Source organism: Lineus longissimus, chromosome 5, assembly GCF_910592395.1.
Source record: "Lineus longissimus chromosome 5, tnLinLong1.2, whole genome shotgun sequence".
NCBI classification, from domain to species: domain Eukaryota; kingdom Metazoa; phylum Nemertea; class Pilidiophora; order Heteronemertea; family Lineidae; genus Lineus; species Lineus longissimus.
In genome coordinates this window covers 15,454,225-15,461,857 of record NC_088312.1, presented here as the reverse complement: position 1 = coordinate 15,461,857, position 7,633 = coordinate 15,454,225, and positions in this window count along the sequence as shown.

Below are 7,633 nucleotides of genomic sequence, written 5' to 3'. Positions count from 1 at the left end.
AATAGAGAGGTTGTCCTTAATAGAGAGGTGTCCACTTATAGAGGTTCTACTGTACTTACATTTTTATCAAGACTGGTTTAATTGAGATGCATCCCCATGTAAAGTTTAACCAGAAGTTACGCTATACCGACATGTCTGAGTAAGGTATTCCATTCTCACCCAAGTTAGAATATTTCATTTTCATAATGGATCATGTATATAGCCTCGTTTTCACCACAGAGGTTTGGGTGAGACAACCATAACCGCTTGGGTTGGTGCAAAATGTGGAAGCATTTCAAAGGGCATTTAAAACCACATTATTCGATATTTAATTTAAGATGTTTTAGAATAGAAATTGATATTGATATGCTAAAATATTGGCTCAAACCTTGGCTACCACAGTTTTGATCTACATTTTAGCTCCACCCTTGGTGAGACAACCAATGCCTCCAGGTTGGTATCAATTCCTACCTGTTCCAGTGTGATTTTGTATAATTCAGGATTTTTACGAAACATTTCTAAATTGGGAAATATTTAGAAAAGTCAGTAACGTCACTAGAAAACGGTTCTTGTTGTATGTTAAGTGATCGTCTGGGTCGTTCATTATGCATTTCTTTGATCATGTTTATGGAGATTCAAATATGCTGAAAAACAGACAAAAATAGGAAGCATATAATGTTTCTTCTTGTCAAACAGGAGGAGTGCTCCCCTGGAGAACTATTCTGATGGGATTATCTGAAAGAGTTAACATCTTTAGGGATACCAGTACTTAAAGCACTCGTTAGGGATAACATGCATGTTGTGCCTTTGAACAACTGGGCCCTGGTGTGCATGTACTACATACAGTACACTGAACTGCTCATTTTTGCTGGTATTTTGTTGGCGGATTTTGCCAAAAATTTTGTTTTGCAAAATAAAAATCACCAAAAATTCATATTTGATTGGAAAATTGAAAGAAATGTCAAAATCAATAAAAATAAAAATCGTGGAATTTTTAAGTTTTTCAGACATTTTCACGAATCGCAAAAATAAAGCGGCATAAAAATTTGGCTGTTGACAGTACATGTATCACAGTAAATCATCTGGCAGTTGTAGAGGTCTTTCCTTAACATATACATGTACATTCTCTAATTATTTAGAAAGTTTCTCTCAGAATGTAGATGAAATAAATGGTTTTAAACCTTCCAATATTGGTACCTCTTCTCATTGTTATTCACTTACCTATTCTGAAACAGTCATCTTTCTATCTGCATAGGATATGCTGTCAGTGATGTGGCCTGTGGTTCATCATGTTGCGGATGGATAATAATAATAATGATAATAATAATAATTGTCATTTGCATAGTGCTTTTCCGTGGTTTAACCACACTCAAAGCGCCCCTCTCCTCTCCTCAAAAACAACGTTTTCAACTGTCTCTTGAATTTTTCAACGTTTGTCTCTGCCCGAATGGCTTTGGGCAGTGTGTTCCAAAGGAACGTGTCGCAGCTTGGGGAAACTGCAGACACCATACATGTTATTAGCCCTTCGAGATTATAGTACATTGGCTCCAGAGGATGTCCTGGTGACCCTTGTTTTGGGAGTTTCGTACAGCAGTTCTTTGAGATATGCTGGACCCAGTCCATTACCGGTAAGTGCCTTATGGACTGTGAGGAGTATCTTGTACTCAACACGTGATATTATGGGGAGTCAGTGCAGGTCCACAAGAATTGGTGTTATGTGGTCAAACTTTCGAGTGCGAGTGATAAGCTTTGCAGCTGAGTTCTGAACTTGTTGTTAATCCACATGCCATCAATTGTTACCCAGGCCAGGACGTCGTCGAGGTTTTTGAAATAACCCGTCTCCAAATCAAGGGTGATATTGTGGCTGAAAATTGTACCAAACCCTTGATAATGTGATGATCTTCTGGTTAATCTTTATTGACACCTATTTTTAGACTTGGAAAACAACTTGGAATTCAAGTGTTTCTGTGCGTTGTCAAGCGTGCCACCTAGGTGTCGAATATTTTTCTGGATCAAATGGTTGACCTCACTGACGCGGTGGAGTCTCTGTGATACCACGTGTCATTGTTTGTTCTTGACAATGGGGTTGGAGGTACGTCCTTGTAATTGTCCCTGTTGTAACAATGTTGGGATGCTTGCCTCGTATCCGTATGGCAATTCTTCACGATTTAGGGAGAATTCTCTGCTCAGCTTGTGTTGCCTATATTGCCTGTCGGTAAGGAATAAGTTGCCTAATGGACAGGGCACCAGGCTGATAACATGAAGGTCATGAGCTTGACTCTCAGTAAAACCATTAACTGATCCAGTGTCCTTGAGCATGGCACTTAACTATTGGCAGTCCGAAAATTAACTTAGCAGTCTGTAAAGGACAATCAAAAAGGAGCACTGTTCCCTCATTTGACTGGCAAGTATATGAAAGTAAGATTCACCAAAGGGACATTCCGAAGACGCAGAAGGACATTGTCGCAGCATCATTCTGTTTTTTTCAAGGATCATACCCAATGTTCTCCATATTGTGTCTGGAATCAGCTCTACAAGTCATGCCCCGAACCACCTGTCCAAGCAAATCCAGCTTCTGACTGTAGACGAAGTCCTTGTATGGACCATTTATCATTCTATCTGAGAGATCGGGAATGCGATCAATTCCTTGGGTGATGGTGGACATTCTACCTGGGGGGCTGGTCACTGTTCAGTTAAAGTTTGAGTTACGGGGAAGTAGAGTTTTCAGTTGGTATGGTGCAGCAACAAAAGTCACTCTATTGCAAATTACTTCCCAGCTTCCTGACTGTGATGAGGCTATGCCAGGACACCCAAGGAGCATTGATCAGGTTTTCAACCAATGTTGCATCTGTGGTTCCAGTGTTCGAGATGTTACAGATGAAATGTACACTTTGATTTCTCTCATGCCCGCAACTGTCTCAGCTCAAACGTTAAAAGTAGAGAATCAACATTGGTTTGGGTGTCCTGGCATAGCCTTGCCACAGTGTGGAAGCTGCCAGTTAAATGTATGGTCGATACGAGCACCTGGTTTATAAGTGTTCTTCAGTTAGAAGCTGGATTTGCTCGGAAAGTGGTTGGCCAATACTAGGAAAGGTGCTTGGTGGTTGGAGAGATGGCAGCTGATTCCACAGGGGGAGGGAATGGAGGCTCGTCCTCAATCCTGTCTAATGTTTTGTGCCTAAATCTGTCAAGGCACATTTGTAAAAAAAATTTAACAAAAAAGAGCTTTAATCAAAATTTGTTTTTATTTCATGAGAAATCAGTAGAGGTTCATACATGTACAATCCAACTTTCAACAATTCTGTACAATTTGAAAATTTGATGTTGGTTTCATTATTACACACAGTACGACTAAGTTAACATCGAATCTGCACTTGGGCACACAAAGTAGATGCTTCGGTTCTAGTTTGACCTGTCGGACAAATTCGCTCTGACCCAGGTGACTGATACACCAGGAGAAGTGAATGCTAAACATCACTATCAGGTTGGTTTTGAAGTACAATTTCGAAAACAAGTAGAAAAAAAATGGTTTTTTGATACATTGGTGCAGGTCTGGGCACAGAACACTGATTTGTCCTTGGTTGCAGAAATGCGCCAAAAATGTGGCAGAAAAAAAGAAATATAGATACATGCATTGTGTAATGACGAACGGTATTACTTTGAAATACTAAAGGTGATGTGAATCACTATCATTGGACGATAAGTTTTCATCAAAAACGAAACTTGTCATTTCTGCTACCAATACGAAAAATGAAATAAATAAATAAATGATAATCTAAGGACAAACATCACTCAATGAAAGCAAACCGAAGTTAATTAAATGCATTAAAATGTATGTACATGTATAAACAAGCTATGATAGTTAGATGGGACTGGCACACAACTGGATCATGTAAACAATGCTATCATGCAGTTCTTCGTTGTTTTAGAAAAAAGACGTAAAAATGGACGATCGTCTTTGAAATCACAAAAAATGACCGATTTGTTATCAAGTACAGATTCTTTAATCAATATTATTAATGATGGCTATAGTTATGTAATAACATAAACAGGACAGCCTCTTTTGTTGGGGTCCGTGAGAAACAATAAATGAATAGCCCCCAATAGCAAACAAGTCATGAAATACATTCTCAACTTATAACTCGTGACACAGGAGCTAGGTGTACGCACTAATTCTAAAGCTCTTGAGAACCAACTGTCAAGAGCTCAGGGAAATTAATGAGGACCATCACTGACAGTTGTCAATGATAGTATGCCATGGTCCAGGTGGTAGTTGTCGGACATGTCACTAAATGCCTCAGCATTTTTCTGTCCCGAGGTACGCTTCCAGGGATGTATAATGCTTGAATGTATGTACTCTATTCCAAGACCATTTATTTAATCAATGAAGACATAGGGATTTGTTTCGTCAACCGAAAAGAATCTTGTAATGTCTAAAGTTGATGTGAGGCAGCCGACGGACGCAACCAGGCAAGGGTCACATGAAATATGATCAAGTTAGTTAGTTTCCTGACGACAATACATGACGCTATTCTTACTTGACCATAATGATACTCCCGTAGAATATTTTTACGTCAGTTTTGGAAGAGCATTGTGACTTCGGACATTTTCCTTTCTGTGCCGAAGCAGCTTTTTGAATAAGACATGTTGCAACCTACTTGCAGTCACCTTCAGTATTTATGTAATTATTGGTTATTTTTTAACCTTATATTTGAATCCCACCTGTCAATTTTTTCGGAATACAAAAGGTGTTCAACGAAACTTTAAGTTCCAATGTTACTTTCCGGCCAGGCCAAGGTGTAGGTATATGTTTCTGTTACCATCTTACATTACATATTTTACACAGGAAGTTAGTGAGATGTTGTAAACCCGAGAAACGTGATCAAATATGTAGGCAGAACATATTATTCATACCAAGTTTCATCACACTGGCTTGTGTAATTACTGCACTACAGCAAAGCCTATCTCTGATTTCCAGCGGTCAACACACATATAGTAATCTACGGAATGCACCTACCCTATAAACAGTGCATATTACCAGTCATGAAAGGCTCTCCATTTTGCGAGTTGTCGCTATACTTCTGGCTTGGTTGCTTCTTGTGCTGCACCACTCATGTACAAGTCATGTTTGGATAGCTAGATTTACAATTTGCCGCTAGATTTAGCTGCATCTTTTCACAAAATAGGTTTACGCAATAGGCCCACATCTGCGCATGTCCTTGTTGATTTCATTGATGAACCCCCAAGTTGCTCTGCAAATTGATAATATCACCACTTGACAATGGATAAGATTTAGCAAGATATTGCTCATTTTTTTACCTGCCACACTATTGAGCACTTGCACCACAGCTAGATCTATGTTGTACAGGGTGGCCCAGAATTATTTTCCCCATGCACAATAGAATTCTATTGTGTATCCATTGTGCGAGGGAAAATATTTCTGGGCCACCTTGTAGCATCTCCATGACATAGTCGAATTGGGGAGTTTTGAGGGGGTTGTCACCTGAATCAGCAACCACTACCTGAATTGGCAACAAATCGCAAAACGGGCTGCTTGCTTGACTGATTACCTTCTAACTCGACAGCCTTCAGGTTTCTGCGGACGGATTGAAATATATAACTATACAACAGCATCAGAAAAAAACAAGTGCAAATTGTTATAAATGTCGTGAGGGAGAGATCTCGAAAAGCTGAGGCAATCTAAAGTGACAGGAAGTACATAACAGATATGCGACAGACAAAATACCAGGAGGGGTGGGAGAAGGAACCTGCTTTTATGTAGGCCTACTACCAGCAAAAGAGATTTTTCCGGTTGTTCAAAACAAATTTTGTCACTAATGTTGGTGTTAACTTACCTTGGCGTTATCTCCTTCAGTTAAGCCCTTATACTTAACACCAAGTTAAGTTAACGCCAGCATTAGACTATAGAGACAAAGTTATTTTGAACAACCGAGCCCTGGTCTGTGCATTTACAAAGTAGTATGATAAGCCCTGAACCCACCTTCTAAAAAGATATTTTCTGTCAAGGTCTGACAAAAAAAACCCTTGATTATTTTAGGATCAAAGCTCTGTTATTTTCAAAAATATTATTTCAATTTTGCTGATCGATCGAGGCCAAGGTGAACTTAAATTTTAACTACCATCAGCAGCAGTTTATTAGAGGCACTATCCAGCTCCCTATTCCTGCAGATCTATGAGCAGCGCTGCCCATGCTGTCTACTTGTTCAGACATTCTACCTAGAAACCCCACTGAGCTGATCTCTGTGCACCAAGCAGTGCCTATTTTTATTGAACCCAGGGAGAACCAAGTAATCTTTGTAATACTATCCTTATTCTTGGTGCACATAAGGATGTATGGGGTGATAGGATGGTCAAATACAGCTTCTAATCAACTGCTGCTATTGCTAGGTTCCAACAGACCCCTCCAAAGTAAGAACATGACACAGAAGACAACTATAGTCAACATTAGAGGAGACAACACTCTTTAACAATTACTTCTTTCTATCAGCAGTACACACTGGATGACAGCGTCTAGAAATGGACGGCTTTATGTACATCATTATCAAAAAATAAACACTAGTTCACTATGATTGTTCTCCTTTAACAGTACTGTAATCAACAAACATCTACAGGTAATCATTATTATAACAGCATGCAGCACGGTTGTTTAAACAACATTGATGCCAACTCATCTGACTTGACTCTAAACATAGCAAAGTATTGAGATATATGGTTAAGGAATCGGTACCAAACTGGAGGTATTGGTTGTCTCACCAAAACCGCGAGGGTGGAGCTAAAATGTAGACCAAGACCTCAGCTCTGCCTCGGTTTTGGCCAACATGAGTGGTTTTAGTCAGACAATCAATACTGACAGTGACAATTTCCATTCTAAAATATGTCAAATTAAACAATGAAAAATGTGGTTTAATTCAAATGGTTTTTGACAGCTTCCACATTTTGCACCAACCGAAGCGGTTATGGTTGCCAAACCATAACTGCTGAATTCAAAACGAGGCTTCGTTTGCGCAAAGTGCATTTATACTGTGAAGGGCAGTTTGTTCCAAATCCAGGTATTTTAGAATATACATCATAATGCACAAGGGTTGTTTACTCCAGCATTGACATCATCTATGTGTCACAGGCACAGTAGGCACTGTGCAGATTGGGTAAGCTTGTTAGTTTTCTTGGCATCCAATGAACTAAAACAGGTGCCATTTGGATTCATGGGTGTTTTGGAATTTTCAAATCATCATGTATATGTTTCTTTATGTTTCCCAGGAGCTGATACTGGGTCACTGTTCACAGAGACTGATGCCAGTAGTGATGGGATATACCGGTGTACAAATGTGCAGGTGACCCACTATCAGCTCTTGGGAAAAGTTGACTTGTAGGGTTAGTGAAATGATGTTTAAACAACGTCCTGCATGAAATTGAACCACCAGGAGCAATCCAAGTTCTTTCAACACTGACAGAAAGTGTTTACGAGAGGGCCAGGATAACTAAAAGACAACTTTATAGTAATGGACCATATCTATAAAGTGTTCTTGTGGTGTCTACACCAGATGGATTGCCCCCAATAACAGCATTACTAATCACAGTTAAATTATTATGCCACAATTTAGATTCTTGATCATCACTCGACAACAATCATGGA